The sequence below is a fragment of the Rhincodon typus genome, chromosome 19, assembly GCF_021869965.1.
Source record: "Rhincodon typus isolate 14 chromosome 19, sRhiTyp1.1, whole genome shotgun sequence".
Taxonomy (NCBI): domain Eukaryota; kingdom Metazoa; phylum Chordata; class Chondrichthyes; order Orectolobiformes; family Rhincodontidae; genus Rhincodon; species Rhincodon typus.
This window is the reverse complement of record NC_063350.1, coordinates 38,871,385-38,891,756: the sequence shown is the minus strand read 5'-3', so window position 1 is coordinate 38,891,756 and position 20,372 is coordinate 38,871,385. Positions and strand designations below refer to the sequence as shown.

Sequence of the window (20,372 nt, the reverse complement as noted above, 5' to 3'; positions counted from 1 at the left end):
ATCAGTTTCAGATAGAAAGACGCCTAGCCCTCAGCCTGTGGTAGTATCAGGCGCCTTCGTGAATAATTTGCTCCTTCCTCTATTACCATCGAGAGGCAAATTCATCTGGGGTGCGAGAGGCAGAGATTTATGTAGAGATCTTTCTGTTGTTATCTCTGTAAAAACAACAAAAAAAACCCGCTTTGGGGGTTCAGACGTGGTGTGTTAGCGAGGGACGCTGTCTTGAGTTGAAAGGTGTTTAAATTGTATTTGCTGGCCAGTCTGTACTGCCCTGGGTCTGGCTGTTAGGGCGGTGGGGAGTGAGTTGCGCTTGTTAAATGTAGCCAGGTCCTTCCTGGTTTGTATCGCCATTGAGAGCGCCGCTCCCTCCATCGCCTACGTCTGAAACAGTTGTTCTTATGAAACGAAACTGTTCGCCACCAACAATCCAGGAATTCAGGCAGGGGCATCATATTCCCAGCGCGGGGCAACTGTGCTGTTGAAAGGCTAGTTTTTGTCTCTGGCCACTGGAACTGGAGGAAGCCGGGAGATAACCTGCTGCTGTGTGTGAGCTCATGGTGTTGTCATGTAGCCTGGTTTCAGGGTGGAGCAGGCGTGTTTCTTGTCTGTGCACTCTGCTTCTTCTTGTCCTCAAACCGTCATCTTCCCTAACAACAAAATACTAGGCAGAACCTTCTTCTGGCAAGAGCTTACATATATTCTCATTAATTAAATGCCAGAATAAGGTGGAACCCTGCGCAAAACTTTTCCAACGACAATTTAAACACAATAGGCTTCTTGTAGAACACTCTGTCCGAGCACTGAATATGCTTTATCATCATGTATCCTGACACCATTATACGCAAGTGTCAAGAATCTGATTACACCTGTAGTTTTCCTCCAGTTGGAAGATGTTTGCTTATAATGTGTATGGTGGCACCTTTTATTGCCGTAGCAAAAGAAAAGCTAACCAGTATCAGCTGTACGAATGGCATGTTTTGCTCTGGAGCATAAACCTTTACTTTCTAATTTTGTACTTTCCTGACCCTGGGGTGGAAAACTGCATCGGGTGCAGTGGAGGGCAATGAAACAATGATAGGGAGCTGTCCCAGAGGCAGATTAGCTGCCTGCACCAGATATTTAATGTCTGCATGTGAGGGCTGAGAACTATCAAGTTGTGGGGGTATGGGCCTAAGAGCCATAGGCTCCATTTAATGGAGAAGATGCTTGCCAAATAATTGGCTACGACAGTTGCAGTATCAACAAATATAGAGAGGTAGGTTGTTGAGGGGGGGTGGCAAGGTGATTGTTCCCTTTTGTCCAATGGTCCTTTTGGCCCTTCTTATAGTTCTCATGTGTGGTTGGTGACCACGATTGAGGAGACATCATACCATCCAACTTACTTCAGCACTGTCCATTTGTGATGGTGCAGCTGCTGGTCTTTCAGTGCTGGACAGCCTGCGCTTGACCCTCCAGATTAGAAAGTTACAACCACCATCCTGAATTGGGCTATTAAGAGGCCACCTCTGAAGAGAAAAAACTATTCTCGCACCCAGCAAGAATGGGCTCAGAACTTTCATTTGATAAATTTCAGAAACCGAGAGAATACTGTGCCCAAAGAGCAACATTTTAAGCCAGAATGTATTTTATTTATCTTCTCAGTAGCTACTTTAGGCATGAGTTTCATTAGCAGATTCCTGTACAACAGAAAATATATGATGCCTAGACCTTTTAAGGGACCACTTCCCCAATGTTTTGGGAGCAGTTCAGACCCATTAATTCCAATCTCCTTGGGTTGGATTGAAGTTTAACGTGACACGCCCTTAGAACCTTGTTTTGAAATGTGCTTGTGGCAGTGGTCTGACAACAAATTATAAATTCACCAGAAAATATAGTTACAAAAGATCTTTTAAAAAGTAACTAGTTTGAATTAGAGATGGAAATAATTGGGATAGCAGTGAATTTAGACCCTGGAATGAATACAACCATTTCAACTTCGATTGCAAGGAAAGCAGCTTGTCAGTTGACAGTACAGTCAAGCTGGTGTAAGCAGTTAAAGCTGGAAGAAGAATATGGACAAATTATGTTAGCAAGTGCTGTTGCTTCTTACAGAGGGAATAGTCTGTAGTTTTGTTTCTGGCAAAAATTATGATCTGTGTTCAACCTTAGTCACTTTGTCCTTGGTGCTGCTGTTAAAATGTCTGCATATTTGTTAATGCTTTAAATTTATGTACATACCACTGAATTAAACTCTGAACATTTGTATTAAGATACAATGTTATTTCTATTTATTTAAATATAAAATGTGGTTAAAGTTACCTGTGTGATCAAATTTTGCCTTTGAATGTAATTTTGGTGCTTACATCATTGTAGAAAATCCTGTGAAATGTAAGTGCCATTGAGAAGAAATTGCTGGGGTCACCTAATATATAGGGCTTTGAAATACTAATATTAGCTGCCTTAAGTACTGAGGTTCTTGGAGAATACAAGCAACTAATGTATCTTGTGTTGTTTTCCATGCTAACATTGTTTGTTGTTTTATTGTAATGTAAGTGCACTGCTTATCCTGAGGAGCAGGTGGGAATATAGACTGGAGCATGTGTTTAAAAAAGGAGTGGAAATAGAATTGGAGCAAAGATGCAAGCAAACAAAAATGATTGTGAAAACTACAGAAGCTATTAAGTAAATTAACAGTTGAAAAAGGAGTTGACAACAAAGACTGAGGAAAAGAACGTCAACATCAGCAACCAATAACCTCTCTGGTGTAAAATAGACAAGTGGGGGTTTATTTTCTTACTTTTATCTCTGTGTGTTTGTATTTAGTTGTGGAAATTAGAAAAGAGAAGGCAAAATATGATAATGCACAAAATACATTAATATAGGTGGTAACTCCTATATAGAAGTGACATGGAAGATTGATGAAGGCAGAGCAGTGGACATTGTCTAAATGGACTTCAGCAAGATGTTTGACAAGATTCCGCATGATATTCTGGTTAGGAAGGTTAGATCACATGGAATCCAGGGAGAACTAGCCATTTGGATACAAAATTGGCTTGAAGGTAGGAGACAGAGGGTGGTGGCAGAGGGCTGTTTTTATTGAACTGGAATCCTGTGACCAGCGGTGTGCCGCAAGGATCGGTGCTGGGTCCACTGCTTTTTGTCATTTATATGCATGATTTGGATGTGAATAATAAGTTTGCAGATGACACCAAAATTGGTGGTGTATTGGACAGTGAAGAAGTCAGAGAACAATGGGACCTTGATCAAATGGGCTGATGGGCTGAGGAGTGGCAGATGGTGTTTAATCCACATAAATGTGAGGTGTTGCATTTTGGTAGGACAAATCAGAGCATGATTTATACACTTAATGGTAGGGTCCAGGGGAGTGTTGCCAAACAAAGAGATCTTGGGATGTGGTTCATAATTCCTTGAAGATGGAGTCGCAGGTAGACAGGTAGCAAAGAAGGCATTTGGTACCCTTGCTTTTATTGGTCAGTGCATTGACCATAGGAGTGAGGAGGTCATGTTGCAGCTGTACAGGACATTGGTCAGGCCACTTTTGGAATACTGCGTTCAATTCTGGTTGCCCTGCTATAGGAAAGATGTTATTAAACTTGAAAGGGTGCTGAAAAGATTTACAAGGATGTTGCTGGGTTTGGAGGGTTTGAGCTATAGGAAAAGGCTGAACAGGTTGGGGATATTTTCTCTAAATCTTCGGAGCTGAAGGGTGACCTGATAGAGGTTTATAAAATCATGAGGGGCAAGGATGGGGTGAATAGCCAAGGTCTTTTCCCCACGGTAGGGGAGTCCAAAACTAGAGGCCATAAGTTTAAGGTAAGAGGGGAAAGAATTAAAAGGGAACTAAGGGGCAATCTTTTCAAGCAGAGGGTGGTGCATGTATGGAATGAGCTGCCAGAGGAGGTAGTGGAGGCTGTTACAATTACGACATTTAAAAGGCATCTGGGTGGGTACATGAATAGGAAGGATTTAAACAGATATGGGCCAAATGCTGCAAATGGGACTAGATTAATTTAGGATATCAGGTCAGCATGGACGAGGTGGACTGAAGGGTCTGCTTCCGTGCTGTACAACCCTATGACTTTACAATTAGTTCAGAATTTTAATGTTTATTATTTCAATCATATTTCTCGCTATGATGTTGCTATGTTCAAGGGAACTTCAGATTTGTAAATTAGACTGTCTTGTGCACTAACCACAGGGAAGTTTAACTGTAATTGTAGTTTAATTGTTGAGCTTAGATTTGGCAATACAATTTTGTTAATTGTGAAAGAATAAATCTAGAAGACAGCCCCTTTAAGTATGTGAGAAGGGATTAAATACAGCAGAGGGTCCCGACCTGAAACGTCAGCTTTGCTGCTCCTCTGATGCTGCCTGGCCTGCTGTGGTCCTCCAGCACCACACTGTGTTATCTCTGACTCCAGTATCTGCAGTTCTTGCTATCATCAAATACAGCATTTGTTTCATAGTGCATGGTGATTTGGTGTGATATGGAATTATTTATATAATACTTAATCATAAGCACATTTTCTTGGGTGTGAAAACGTATCTTGGTGAATGTCTTGAGTTCTCAGTACCATTGAAAGGGACCTTAGTTCAGTAAATCCTTCTTTTGTCATAGTTGTTTGCAGTGGATGGAGGTTCTTTCTAGCACTTTCAAGCTGGGTTTCCAACTGAAATCTTCAGTCTTCTATATCTTCAAGTATCAGTTTTGACAAACATTATTGCCTAAGGCTCTTGCAACATGTCTTCTCAATATTGTTACACTGAATGGGAAGAGTGAGACTTTTCACAGTTTCAATGCCGTGCTGAGTTGTAGGCAGCTCCAAATTGCAAAAGTACCAAAAGTAGACTTTAAAGGAATGACAACACATCAGCTCCATTAAAATAGTGGGTAAAATAAAAAAAAATCAGTGTGTCAAGACCCAACATTGTTCATCAGCTATGATATCTTGAAGTAAATTCATTTGAATGAAGAGGAATTTTCATTTGTTTTGTTTATTCACCTACTGAAATTGCTTCCTGTTCCCCTGAAATGAACAGATTGCATAACATCTGTAATAAAAACAGAAAATGTTGAAATGACATTCCAACCACACCAGACTCCGTAAAGAGAAAATGTAAATTGAATCTTCAGTATAGCACCGTGTCAATATGATTTGGTGACAATTCCTCTTTGTTAGTTCAAAGTCCTCCACAATAAATGTGGTTCATCAGCATAATGTGGAATCCAAATGGATATCATAAGTTTTCTAAATATGCATCTGCTGAAGGTGAATAGTTAGAGAAATAACAACTGAATAGATATAGACTTGTGTACAGCAAGGCAACGACAGTTTAACAGGAGTCTTGATATCGTTCAGTCCGTTAATGTTGCTAGTATTCCTGCATTCTGTATCCAGGTAACAAGAGCTTCATTTATAAAGCATTTTTAAGGTGGGGCTCCAACTTCTGGTCCATGTAGAACTGTATTAGAATGAGGTGACTGTTTGAGAGTGGGAGCATTCGGTGTTGCTAAACACATTGAGTGTTCAGCAGTTCAGTAAATTGAAATATCCTGAGATTTATTTTAATTCTTACTGATAATTAGCTCATATAATTGGATTCTGGATTGTTTACAGAAATAGTGTAATTAAAACAAATATGTTTTTATTTTTCTGTCAATGCATACCGAATGCCAACCTGTTCTGCTGGTTAATGGTGTACCATGTGGCAATGTAGTTGACTGAATAAGTGTAGGTGAAATTGGATGAAGCATTGCTTCAATCAACAGTGATAGAATTTACTAAATACTCAACAAGTTTAGACAAGCCTATTCTGAACTTATTCAGCAGTTCATAAATTAAACTATTCATATTGTCACTTCTGGAGACTCCATGGCTTCATCTTTGGATGTTCTTCGACTTTGCTTTTTAAATGTCAAAGATGCCATATTGAATTAAATTCTTACTATTTTAATAAATTTGAAACACAGTTAATCCCTTCAATATATTATAGTTGATTGATTATATAGTTCTGCTTCATATTGTCTTCCCCAGTGGAAATGTGGGATGACACTTAAATTGAATGGGAAAAAATGAATTCCTAACATTCTAAGTTCCATCCTATCTTTGTGGAATGACATATTTGAGCAGACATGGGCTCTATCCTGCATTATGTTATAAAATGTCATTTCAGATGAATTCTATCTTGGCTGCGATTGGCTTTTTTAAAAATTGAAGCAGTTGCTGTTCCTGATTTGCTTTATGTAGATATAGCAAACTCACAAATCAATCTGGAAACATTTCATGGGAATGGCTTAAAAATTCTGTCTGGTCTATGCAAGGTATGTGATAGTTTGCTTATGCATCATTTATCATAGGCGAGGTAGTGGCGTGTCCAGAGTAAAATATGATTCCTCTGATAGATGTTCTTATTTCCCATCTACAAGAGCAATGAAAATAATTTGTATTGATGACCAAGGAGAGTTTGGAGTTTCTTCAAAGATGTGTCTATTATAATAGGCCTGCTTTTGAACTCAGGTCAGAAGCTGCTTGGCAGCACGGTGGCTCAGTGGTTAGCACTGCTGCCTCACAGCACCAGCGACCTGGGTTTGATTCCAGCCTCAGATGACTGTCAGTGTAGAGTTTGCACGTTCTCCCCATGTTTGCATGGGTTTCTGCTGGGTGCTGCACAAAGATGTGCAGGTTAGGTGGATTGGTCATGCATTTTTAAGGTGGGCTCCAACTTCTGGTCCATGTAGAATTGTATTAGAATGAGGTGACTGAGAGTGGGAACATTCAGTGTTGCTGAACACATTGAGTGTTCAGCAGTTCAATAAATTGAAATATCCTGAAATTTACTTTAATTCTTACTGATAACTAGCTCATGTAATTGGATTCCAGATTGTTATCGATAAATTAATAAATAATTAATAAATTACGCATAGTGTTCAGGGATGTGTATGTTAAGTGCATTAGCCATGAGAATTGCAGGGTTACAGGATAGGGGAATGGATCTGGGTGGGATGCTCTTTGGACTGTTGGTGTGGACTTATTGGGCCGAATGGCCTGTTTCCACACTGTGGGGATTCTGTATTTAAAAAACAACTACATCTTTTGTCCATATCTTGTTTGACTGTTTTAACTGTTGATCTGTACACTACTCACAACATTTTAATGGAAAGGAATGCTCCAAACAACCGTTTGAAATAAAACTGTCTAAGTTGCAAAACGTGCTTTATTTTTATTTAGAAATTGGTGTACTGGTCCAGTAAAGCAAAATTTTGTACTACTGTTTGCCTGCAAAATTATTTTTGTATTGTATAATGTACATCTTCCAATAAGTACAATTTGCAATGTGCTCTGAAATATGAGTTGTCAGGGCAATGAGGTAAACATGATGGGTAGCTTGCAAACATTTTTTGGCTTTCATGTTTTTTTTCTGCTTTCTAACTCAAGAAATGAGTAACTCTTAACTGTACAGCATAGTACTGGATCTTTCTAAGTTTCAATCCATTGGATTTGTAGAATGGAATGGTCCTGTTTATGGAAGTTGCTTTGTTCTCACAGATAGCATTGAGAGAAACCAAAATCACAATGGGAAGATTTGTCCTTTTTTTGTATTCTTTCTTTTGGAACTTAATAATATAGGGTGTGTGCAGTTCAGAGGATGGTAATTGGTCTTGGTTACCATGCTTGTGTGTCTGTTATTCAAGTATGTGTTTGGACACTGAGGATTGGTAGGCTATTCAACGTTGTAACACCATTAAAGCCAAGCCATATTCTGTCTTCCTGCAGGATTTGTGGTTCTTCCAGGATTTGAGCAGAAAAGATGAACACAATTTGTTACTGAAGCCTTCTCCGAATCCGAATGGATTAATTGCAAAATAGTCAGTGATCAGCGTTAAAAGCTTCAGAAATGATTAGGGTTCTGTCTTGACTGAATGCCCATTTGCAGTGGGTGCTGTGGGTATTGAGCTACCTAGACCAATACATTGCCAATGCTGCAATCATTTTGCTGACCCCACGTAGGGTAGTGGCAGAGTACGCCTCAAATTAAAGGGGAAGCAGATCAACCATGGCTCCTGTTTGTGATTGCTATTAGGAAATCAGTCCTACAAAATGTTTCTGTGTGGAACATGAGGAGACAGTGATAGGTTCAGATATTTTGTTGAGTCTTCCATGAAGAAAAGGGGAAATAATTTGGTATCAATGGCACTGTTCAGCATGAGTCGGCTGCCCTTGAGGACAAGAAATGGGTTTCATTTGTCACAAGTATAACATTGCTGGCAGGACTTTACTGCTATTTCACTTTGGTAGGGGCTTTTACTATTAGAAAAATGACAAAGTTCCTGAGTAGAAAGAAGGATTTACAGAAGAATGCAGATTGGAAACTTGTAGCATCACAAGATAGAAAGAGTAGAAAGATTTAAGAGACTGAAAGTAAGTAAGACACCAGGTTCTCATCATGACCATTCCTTGCTGCTGTTGGGCTTAGTTAGGGAGATTGCAAATGCAGTTCCTCGTATCACTGAAAATGGCTGGAGGCGATGTTTTTCCATCCGTTTCAATATATTTAAAAAACTAATAGATGGATTTCAGTGCAATTTGATATACACAGCATGATCCAAAGAAGGATTCAAGATTATGGTGAAGTTCTGGATGTTGTGATCTTTAAAAAGGATGTAACAGAGACAAGACTTTTGTTCAGATGTTATGGCTTACTTTTAGAATGTTGAGGGTTGACTGAATTGCTGTGGTGGGAATTTGTCATAGCCGTCGAAATATGAGCAGAACTTTCAGACCAGGTTGTTGGATATGCATTAGCCTGGAGCCTCCTGATTAAAATGGAAGCTTTTAATATTATTTTTCAGCTTTGTAGTTACAGAGTATTAACCAGACAAGGAAAAGCCTTCAAGCAAAGCTGCATAATTGTAATGATGTGAGGCTTTTCTGATGAAGGGTCTAGGCCCGAAACGTCAGCCTCTCTGCTCCTATGATGCTGCTTGGCCTGCTGTGTTCATCCAGCCCTGCACCTTGTTGTCTCGGATTCTCCAGCATCTGCAGTTCCTACTATCTCTAATTGTAATGATGTTGAGTTAATATATCATGGCAAGGACCTATGCTCTCATGTCTACTCCTGAACGTATCCAAGGATGTGCCAAATGTAATTATAGGATATCACTTCTCATTTTTAAATGTGACATTTTTAAAATTTGTTCACAGGATGTGGGTGTCACTGGCTGGGCCAGTATTTTTAGCCCATCCCTAATTGCCTAGAGGGCAGGTAAGTTTCAATTATATAGCTGTGGATCTGGAGTCATACATAGGCTAGATCAGGTAAGGAGGCAGTTTCCTCCCCTAAAGGACATTAGTGAACTAGACGGGTGGTTATGACAATCATCAGTGGTCACGTGATTGCCCTTTGAACAGTATTTTTATTTCACCGTCTTCTATGGTGGAATATGAACCCATCCCAGAATGTTACCACTGTACCACCACCTCCCTTTTAAGTCTGATGCCCAAGCCCTTGGATTTCCTTTGCCTTGGCTTTGTCTTCTCTTCTCTGTAAGAGGTGTCTCTAAAATAAACTTTACATACTACTCTGTGATCTTTTTCCAGGCACCTGAGAAAAAAAAACCTCAGCAAAGCTGTTCTGATTATGTTTGTGGATCAAAAACAAACCTTTCCCTCTTTCCCTAAAGTATATTTACCACTTCCTATAAGTTTAGCAGATTCAACTACCTCCACTGTAAAACCCTGATGAAGGCTAGATTAGAAACAAAAACAGAAATTGCTGGAAAAGCTCATCAGGTCTGGCAGCATCAGTGGAGAGAAATCAGAGTCAATGTTTCGGGTCGAGTGATCCTTCCTCAGAATTGATGGTAACTAGGAAAATGTCAGTTTATATGCAGAAGATAGGGACAGCGGTGGAGGGTGTGGGTGGAGGGGGGGGGGGGGGGGGGGGGGAGTGGGTAAGGAGTAAACGATGGGTGGGGATAAAGCCCAAAGAGAGATGAGAACAGTTGGACAGACAAATAAGTGGATAATGATCTAGCTAGCAGGGTGAATAGCTATTAATGGGGACTGTTAGTGGCTAACAATGGGTTGCATGCATTAGCCGACTGTGTTAACAAAACGTGATGTTTTCAGTTTTTAAAGGCTAGATTAGTTGTGTCCTTTTCAAAATTAACATTTAAGATCTAGCTGCTTTGGTCAATCATTACCTTTGGGAGGGAAAATTGCACTCTTTTCCATTCCTTTTTCTTTGTCCTTCCCCTCCTTCTATCTCATGGCTGCTTGTTTCCACATTTAAATAAAAATGTTTTCATTTGTCCTTGATTATATATTTGTTTATTACTGGCTGGCTTTTCTTTTAACAATATTAAGGTAGCCTCAGAATTTACTTACATGATGGGAAAAATACTGAATGCAAACATGAGCAGTTTTTGTTCACATCTTATATTTGTATTATTTTGTATTTGCACTGAGGTGTGTCCATTAAATGTCACTGTCTACGTATAAAACAAGTATGGTGATAAAGAAAGGGTGTAACTATTGGCACAATTTAATGCTATATGTGGTATAAGAGTTCTTGATTTAATGGTAAATCTATACAAATAGCTGTGAGTTAATTTGTTTTCATAGATAGTTATGTAGATGTATGTAGTTTCAACATTTTTAAATATAATTTTAGTTACAAAATACAAAGCTGATGTGTTGTGCCACTGTAGCCAAATGTAATTCTTGACTGTACATGGTCTTGTGGTATGGTTCCTGTATGGACGTGTGTGTTGTGTATTATTTGTACATTCACTGCAGGATACATACACTAACCCAATGTGATACCAGTAAGATGAGTGTTTGCATTAGCTCTGTCTTTTGTACTCAGTTAGCTGTCCTGAATTAAACAGAAATAAGTCTTCCTCTGACAAATATTGGAACGGTAAGATAAAATCAGTCAGGATATTCATTGTTGGAAAGTGTACGTTGCGGATATCAGATGAAGCAAGATCATGTTGGCTGTGGTGCAACGAAAAACAGCCCCTGTTCTGCAGCCCCAGTTTCAGGCAGCACAGTACCTCAGTGGTTAGCACTGCTGCCTCACAGCGCCAGGGACCCTGGTTCAATTCCACCCTCAGGAGACTGTGTGGAGTTTGCACATTCTCCCCATGTCTGTGTGGATTTCCTCTGGCTGCTCTGGTTTCCTCCTACAGTCCAAAGATGTGCAGGTTAGGTGGATTGGCCATGCTAAATTGCCCATAGTGTTCAGGGATGTGTAGCTTAGGTGGGTTATATGGGGATGTGTCTGGGTGTAATGATCCAAGGGTCAGTGTGGACTTGTTGGGCTGAAGGGCCTGTTTCCACACTATAGGGATTCTATGATTCTGCAAATGTTGGTCACCATTAGGACTAGTATGAAGGTGGATTTTCAGAAACATCAGTGAAAACAAAATACTGACCTTAATATTGGCCTCAGGAGTAGACCACCAGGCCCTTTGAACCCTCTTCATCATTCATGAAGATGGTTGCTGTCTGAATTCTACTTCCCTGTCTGCCCATAACCCTAACTATCTAACTTGCCCTAGAATCGATTCAATCACCTAGTCTTCATTGTGTTTTGGTGAAGAAATTCCCCAGACTGACGAACCTTTAAGGGAAAAAAATCTCATGTTTGGTTGAAAAGAGACATCTCTTATTCTTAAACTTTGTCCCCTAGTTCTAGTTTCTCCCACAAGAAGAAACACCTTCCTGGCATCAAATCCTATCAGCATATCATTCAATAAGATTATTTCTCTTTCGTCTACGTTCTGATTGGCATAGGCCCAATCTATTCACCCATTCATCATTACATAAGTCTGAACATCAAGAAATGTATCTGCTGAACCTCCTCTGAACTGCTTCTAATGCCATTCTATCCTTTTAAAAATAAAAAGACCATTGTCTCACCAAGGTACTTTACAGCAACAATAATACATACCTACTCCTGTATTCCATTCCCCTGCCATAAACACGAATATTCATTTGTGAACAAAAAAAATACATTGAGCTGCTGATCCTGGAAATCTGAAACAAAAACAGAAATCACTGGAGAACCTCAGTAGGTCTGGTAGCATCTGTGGAGAGAAAAAAGTCAACATTTCGAGTATAGAGACCCTTCAGAACTGTTTTGTACACTGAACATAAAGTAATCACCCAGTCTGCATTCTGCCTCCCCAGTGTAGAGGAGATTACATTGCGAGCAGCGAATACAGCAGACTAGATTGAGTGAAGTGAAGTAAATCATTGCTTCACCTAGAAGGTGTGTCTAGATCCTTGAATAATGAAGAGGGAGGAAGTAACTGGGCAGGTCTTACTGCTACAATTGCATGGGAAGGTGCCGCAGAGGTGTAAGGAGGTATTGGAAGTGGATGAGGAGAGGACCAGGGTCTCCCAGAGGGAATGGTTCTTGTGGAATGCTGACAAGGGAGGAGAGGGGAATATGTATCTGGTGGTGGTATCATGGCACCATAGAACTGATACGATAGAAGTGGAGGAACTGGGAGAATGGAATAGAATCTTTACAGGAAGCAGGGTGTGAGGATGCATAGCCTAGGTAACTGGGAGTCTTTGGGTTTTTAATGGATATTTGTGGCTAGCCTATCCCCAGGAATGAAAACAGAGATGTCGAGGACGGGAAGGGAGGAGTCAGAGATGGACCAGGTGAAGGTGAGATTCAGGGTGGATATTGGAAGTGAAATTGATCAATAATAAAATTGATCTTGTTTGGAATTGGCAAAAATGGAGAAGGAAGCAGCACTGATGATGTCAGAGAAAGAGTTGTGGGGAGGGACCTGAATAGTATCGGGATGAGGAATGTTCCATGTACCCGGCAAAGGGATTGGCGTAACCAAGGCCCATGGGGGTACCCATGGCCGCCACTTTGATCTTAAGAAAGTGAGAGGAATTAAAGGAGAAGTTGTGAAGATGAGCTCAGCCAGGCAGAGGAGAATGGTGGTAGATGGGGACAGTTCAGGCCTTTTTTCCAGCAAGAAGCAGACAGTCCTGAGACCGCCCTGATGGGGGATGGGTGTGCAAAGGGATTGTACGTCCATGGTGAAGAGGAGGCGGCTGGAGCCTACAAACTGAAAATTCTAAAACTGACATGCTGTCAGAAGGATTGTGGATGTAAGTAAGAATGAACTGGACAAGGGGAGAAAAACATATCGAGTTGACGTAGGAAGAGATGAGTTCCGTAGTGCAGGAGCAGGCAGAAACAATGGGTCTGCCCAGAGAGTCCTATTTGTGGATTTTGGGAAGGAGGTAGAAATGGGCTGTGTGGGGTGGGGAGACTGTGAGCTTGGAGGCTGGAATGGGTAGATCACCAGATAATATGAGATTAGTGACCGTTGTGGACACAATAGCCTAATGTTCAAAGGTTGGGTCATGACTTGTTGTGGACACAATAGCCTGATATTCATTTGTTATCTTAATCACTTTGCTGTACCTAAAAACTAATGTTTTGTGATTCACGTACCAGGACTTATAGCATCCCTGCAATGTGGAAACAGGCCTTTTGGCCCAACAAGTCCACACTGACCCTTGGAGGATCCCACCCAGACACATCCCCCTATAACCCACCTAATCTACACATCCCTGAACACTACAGGCAATTTAGCATGGCCAATCCACCTAACTTACACCTCTTTGGATTGTGGGAGGAAACCAGAGCAAACCCATGCAGACACAGGGAGAATGTGCAAACTCTACACAGACAGTTGCCCAAGGGTGGAATTGAACCCAGGTCCCTGCTGCTGTGAGGCTGCAGTGCTAACCATCGTGCTGTCCCTAGAATTCCTAGAAACTCCTTTACTTCTGAGTTCTGCAATCTCTCTCCATTTATGTAGTCTACCATTTTCCTGTTTTGCCAGCAAAATGGACATTTTACCCCATCTGCCAATTTTAGCCATGTTACTCAGGTTATCCTTATTCCTTTACAGACACCATGCCTTTACAGACACCATACCTTCTCTTGCCAATTTATTTTCTTACCTATCTTGCTGATATCACCAAATTTAATTATCATATATTTGGTCAGTTAAAGTCATCGATATAGATTCTACACATTTGAGGCTCTAGTACTGATCCCTACCCCACAATTTCCAGCTTGTCGACTAGAAAAAAAACCCATTATCCCTATTCTCTGCTTCCTATTAGCTAACAATCATTTTTCCGTGCTAATATGATAAGCCCCACACCATGCATTCCTCTTTTGTGTGTTAACCTTTGATGTGGAACTTTTCAAATGCCTTTGCAAATCCAAGCATGTCACATCCACAGGTTCTTTTATTCATCTTAAATGTTACTTAATAAAAAAACCTCTAATAAATTAGTTTAATAATTTATTTTTCACAAAAAATGTTGAGCCTGCCAGCTTATGATGATTTCCCAAGTATGTTGCAATAACCTGCTAAGTAATAGATTCTAGTAATCTCCCTGTAACATGTTAAACTAACTGACACGTAGTTTCCAGCTTTCTGTCTCCCTCTCTTCGTGATTAAGAGTTACATTTGCTATTCTCCAATCTACTGGAACTCTTGCAGAATCCATGGAATTTTGGAAGATTATAACCGATGCATCTACTGTCTCTGGCACTTCTTTTGAGACCCAAGATGCAGACCACCTTATACTTGGGACTTGTCACCTTTTATATCTAATAATTTTTCCAATACCTTTCACCTGATAATGTTTGTTTTTATTTTCTCCCTTCCTTTCACTTTCTGATTTTCAAGTGTTTTCTTAAGTTTTCTGTGGTGGCATCAAACATATTATACCTCTTCAACACCCCCACCATTTGCTTGTTTTCCATGATCAAATCCCCAAATTCTGTCTCTCTAAAGAACTGACATTAACTTTAGTTGATTTTCTCCCCCCATTTAAATTCTTACAGAAACTCTGACTTTTGTCTTTATGTTACTAGACAGCTTTCTCTCGTGCTGTACAGTTTCCTCCTTTATTACATTTTTGGTAGTTCTTTGCTGAATCTCAATCTACTGACCTACCACTAACATTCATTGGCTTCTTTAAATTTGCTATTGTTAGTAACTTTTTTTATTTAGCCATAGATGATGTATCCTTCTCAATATCTTCTCACTGAGAATCATTTTTGCTTGGAGTTATTAAATATCTCCTTAAAAGTCTACTACTGTATATCTCTCTACTATCCTAACATTTAATCTAGTTTCCCAGTTTACTTTAGTCAATTCTGTCTTTAATAGGATAATAGTTATATTATTTCAGTCTTAGAACCAAAGTTTGTCCCCTCCCCACTTAAGCTAACGGCAAAGTTCTATCACATTGTGGTCACTGTTGCCAAGAGGCTCCTTTGCCATGAGCATATTGATTAATCTTATCCCATTGACCATTGTTAGTTCTGGAATAACCTGCTCTTTTTTGGCTCAAGAATGTACTGTTCAAAGAAATTGTCTCAGATACACTCAAATGAGCTCATTTTCCAGGCAACTTTTGTCATTTTGATTCACTCAATCTATATGTAGATTTGTGCCACCTGTGATTATTGCCACATGTGTCTTACAAGCTTCGGTTATTGCTTCCCAAATACTCAGTCCCACAATGTAACTACTGTTGGGGGTTTCTATAAACTACTCCCACAAGTGACTGTTTAACTTTCCCGTATCTACTTCTACCCAAACTGATCCCACATCTTAGCAATAATGATAATCAATGGTCTATTAAGAATGGGAAATGTTAGAAAAAGAAATTGAAATGCTGGAAATACTCCTGAGCCACAAAGCAGCTGTGGAGATGAACAGAGTTCCTGTTTCAGATCAGTGGCTCTGTATCAGATATCGTAAGGGCCATAGCCTCTATTTTTCAGTACAGATGCTGCTTGACACAGTGTATTACCAATATCTTCAGTTTTCATTTCAGATTTCCAGCATTTCAGTTCTGAAAGATTATATTTGAATCCCTAACAGACAGTTTCTTAATTGTTAGGTTTAAGTATCTGCTGAACTGGTATCATACTCTATTATTTGATTTTTATGTATAATTAACTTTTAAATAAATTTGACAGTTTAAGCCTGTCTGCATTGGGTTGCCATTGTGTTATTTTTCTACTTTTTGGTAGAGTTAGGAAGAAACTATGATAGACATCACACAATCTCCAAGGCAACATAACCAGCAAATTGAGATAAATTGTGCATGTAGTATATGTCGTTGCATGCAGTACAAGTTTGAGAGAATTGGAATCTGATCATAGAAAACTCTATTGGCACTATTTTTCCCTGTCTGGAGGTGGCAAGTAGGTAAAAAAAAAAATTGGATAGATTGACCCTAATGAGATAATTAGACCTTTCTTGCTATCTCACTAATTAAGTTCTGGCTGAGAAGTCCATGGGTAGCTTTCTTGACCTGCTGCCAATTAATGCCCTTAAGTGGTCAGTTTATGGCCATTGATGGCCTCACTTCACTGCCTTCGTAATTTCCTGGCTTCTCAGCAGGTTAGGAATGGTGGCTAGTTTCCGAAAACGAGGGTGAACAGTTTGCATGAGATAACAAGGTGTAGAGCTGGATGAACACAGCAGGCCAAGCAGCATCAGAGGAGCAGGAAGGCTGACTTTTCGGGCCTAGACCCTTCTTCAGAAATTCTTCAGAATCTCAGATTCTCCAGCATCTGCAGTTCCTACTATCTCTCGAACAGTTTGCATGGTTAGTTGGGTGGGGACCTCCAATTTCCTCAATCTAGGGGTAATCAGAGGCCTGGATTGGGAGGGCAGGAGAAGCAAGGTCTCTGAAAGCAAACCCCCTACCTCATCCTTGCATCCACCCTCCCTGAGCCCTCCCTATTCCTGTGAATCCCACCTCGAAGAAGAGCATTAAAATGAGTTACTTTCTTGCGGCAGTATCCCCCGAGGTGCAGCCCTTTCCAGCAGTTCTTAGGATTCAGAAACCTGTGGTGTCCTGAGTCACCCGAAGCTGCGAGGCAATGTTGAGACCTGTAACATGCTGACAGACTCACCTTTCTGCTCTAAAAGAGCCATTTAATGCTTGATAGGTTGAATTTTTCCAGCAATTGGAGTGGCTCTGTTACCACTCAGTATATCTACAACACACTGTTTTTAAAAAAGAGGAAATCATGCCCCATCCGTTTTTGAATCCGACTTTTATTGCAAATGTGAAACATAACTGTTGGAGGATATTCCTGTAGAAAGTAAAACTTGGGAGTTACTTCACAATTTGTTTCATGTCCTGAGTATGAATGGTATGAGAATACAGGCCATGCTTAGAAATTTGATGAGTGTTTCATTTTAAAACAAAGTGTCATCCCCGATGTTTAGAAAACAAAATGTAGTTTAGGTATTTCCTTTGCTAACGACTGTAAGCAATAGACATTGTCAGAATGTCTGTTTCAACTGTTGATAAACACATCACAGTGATTTTGTAGGAATGTTTAGACTTGTGAACAGAGAATTTGTAAAAAAAAACATTGATTGTGACTTAAGCAGTGGATCAGGTCTTGCAAAAGCAGACACATTATGGCCAAGTTTCAAACCATGCTACAAGGTAGTTATTCGTGATTGTCTCTTCAAGCTGTGTAGCCATGCATCAGCCTGAACACTCCTGGGAAGATTATATACAATTCACCCCTTTACATTACTTGAACATATTTCTCACACAGTCCAAAAGAGTCATTTAGGTCAAGGATGGCTGGCCCATTATAAAGAAAAGCCTGTTGTTTATCCTCTCTTCTTATAGGAGGATAACTAACCTAACTATTGCTATGTACTTTGAACTTAGTATTGAATAAAATTGGCAAGAATTTCAATCTGGCTTAGTTTTACCTGGTGTTTTCATGGCCTACTTTTGAAGACATTGAGGACCAGGCATATGATTGAAAGAATCTCTTGCTGTTACAAGAAATACAATTGTTGCAGTCCTAGGCTATGATGCTATTTAGTATTGTTTGGCGTGATCACCATTCAGACAAAAATTAAAATTGTATCACTCAAACTTGGTTTTACAGACAGCCATTTCCAGGAACCAGAACATTGTTGCTCTACAAGGGCTGCTGCAAATAAAAATAAAGTACTGTCAGTAGCCCCACAGCTTACTTGTAGCCCATTGATCAATTCTAGTCACATTGTTCGGTAAGTTTAGATGTGTGTCCTTCCAAAATTGGTTGCAACATCTAACTTGCTTGTCAACTGATTAGGAATGGATGCCTTCTGCTACCTGTCAGTGATAGAAATTTAACTGTATGTATACTATGACTGTGGTGGCACAGTGGTTAGCACTGCTACCTTACAGCACCAGGGACCTGGGTTCAATCCCAGCCTTACGCAACTGTCTGTGTGGAGCTTGCATGTTGTCTGCATGGCTTTCCTCTGGGTGCTCTAGCTTTCTCCCACAGTCCAAAGATGTGCAGGTAAAGTGGATTGGCCATGCTAAATTGTCTGTAGTGTCTAGGGTGGGATATGCAGGGATAGTGTACTGGGTGGGATGCTCTTCAGAGGGTTGGTGTGGACTTGATGGGCTGAATTGCCTGCTTCCATACTTTAGGGGATTCTATGAATAGCTTGAAGAATCCAATTAATAGCTAGCATAGACAACAAAAGTTTTGTAACAGAACAAATGAACAAGGTTTTACTGTTTGCATAATAGCACCACAGCTAGTAACTGGAAGTTTCAGCTACATATAATTAAACATTAGTTCTAAAATCAATAGTTTGAGATTTGTCGTCAATTAGAGAAATCTGTAATTGAAAACAGTGGCCTTACTTAGAATCTCAAATGTTAACATATTAATCTTTATCCATAGTGTACTGTTTAAAAAATTAACTGCTTTCTGTGTAGATTAAAAGCTGTGGGGTTTTTTTGTGTACTTAGTTAAGAGATGTGGACATCTCTTTAAGGGCCAGCATTGATTTGCTGATCCCACATTGTCCTTGAGAAGGCGGTTGTGAACTGTCACCTTGAACCACAGCAGTCACCATGATGTAAGTACATCCACAACACTGTGAAGAAGGGGTTTCCAGGATTTTGACTCTGTGACAGCGATATAGTTCCAGGGCAGGACAGTGAATGGCTTGTGAGGAAGCTTGCAGGTAGCAATGTTCCCATGCATCTCTGGCCATTGTGCTTCTTTGATCAAAGACACACTGCTTGATTGACACACTGAAATTTGGGTGGGGGAGGAGGCAGTCAGCTGAGAACATTTACCCCCACCCTTGGTGCAGGCTGCCCTGCTCACGTGATTGGCCAGTGGCCTTCGATGGGCATGACCGTCCCCTGGGTCTTGATTCCAGGGGAAAACCCATCGGTGACATTCTCACTGCTGAATTGGCATTCCCAAAATAGGGCAGTGTAGGTCTCCCACTTGCTCCCCAGATGGTAGGTGAGACCCCCGATGCCTCAACAAGATTCTGCCTATTAATTCTGATTTTCTTCACACAGGCTGCCTGAGCTGCTATGTATTTCCAATGATTTTTTAAAAAAAATTCACCTCTTAAGTCCATGTTGAACGAGGTTGTAATGAGTGACACCGTCAAAATGCAAAGCTGTGAGCAGGTATATGCGCTGTTTGACAGCACTGCCAGCAACACAACTTCGCTGATGATGGAGATTGATGGAACAGTCATGGATTGGATTAGATTTATCCGCTTTGTGTGCATAGGACAATTTTTCAGATCATCGGGTAGATGCCAGTACAACAGTTGTACTAGAGCCTATTAAGGGTTGATTCTTGAGCATATCTTCAGCACTGCAGCTGGGATGTTGTCTGTTTCCTTTGTTGTATTCAATGCATTTTATTTCAAATATTTGTGTACACAAAGATTGCACATCTTCCTGTACTTCTTATCAAATGTAGTTTCAGCAATAAAATGCAGGCATGCCTTATTTGGTATGGGTGTTGCCCTGTTGGTCGGCTGTATAATGAGATTTGTAAAGCTCTTCAGGTCTAACCAGATATTTTGTCATCTCCACCCAAGGGTTTTTCACCCAAGGGTTATGTGGGAGTGGAATAGCCTAATGCAAAAACTAAATTCTAGTACGTCAATTTTAATCTCAAGAATTTAAGGAACTCTTTCAAGCAGTTAATTGTTTTTCCTTTGTCAGCTTGTGTTTAAAATTGTTTAATCATTTCAAAAGTAGAGTTAATGCAGATAGAATGTTACTTATTTGTACTGAGTTAATGGTATCCTATGGCCTATATAAATTAGTTAAAACATTTGTCTTAATGTTGCCTTAAAAATTTTAATGGCCAAAGGGTACATCACTGTTAGCAGGAACTGCAGATACTGGAGAATCTGAGATAATAAGGTGTAGAGCTGGATGAACACAGCAGGCCAAGCAGCATCAGAGGAGCAGGAAGGCTGACGTTTCGGGCCTAGA

The 20,372-nt window shown here is 40.2% G+C and overlaps 1 protein-coding gene across 1 annotated transcript in view; it reads left to right on the top strand.

Annotated features, from left to right (window-relative positions):
- LOC109926202 (probable phospholipid-transporting ATPase IIA) overlaps positions 1-20,372 on the top strand; it is a 175,651-nt gene that overhangs the window by 431 nt on the left and 154,848 nt on the right. The gene's annotated exons all lie outside the window — the stretch shown is intronic.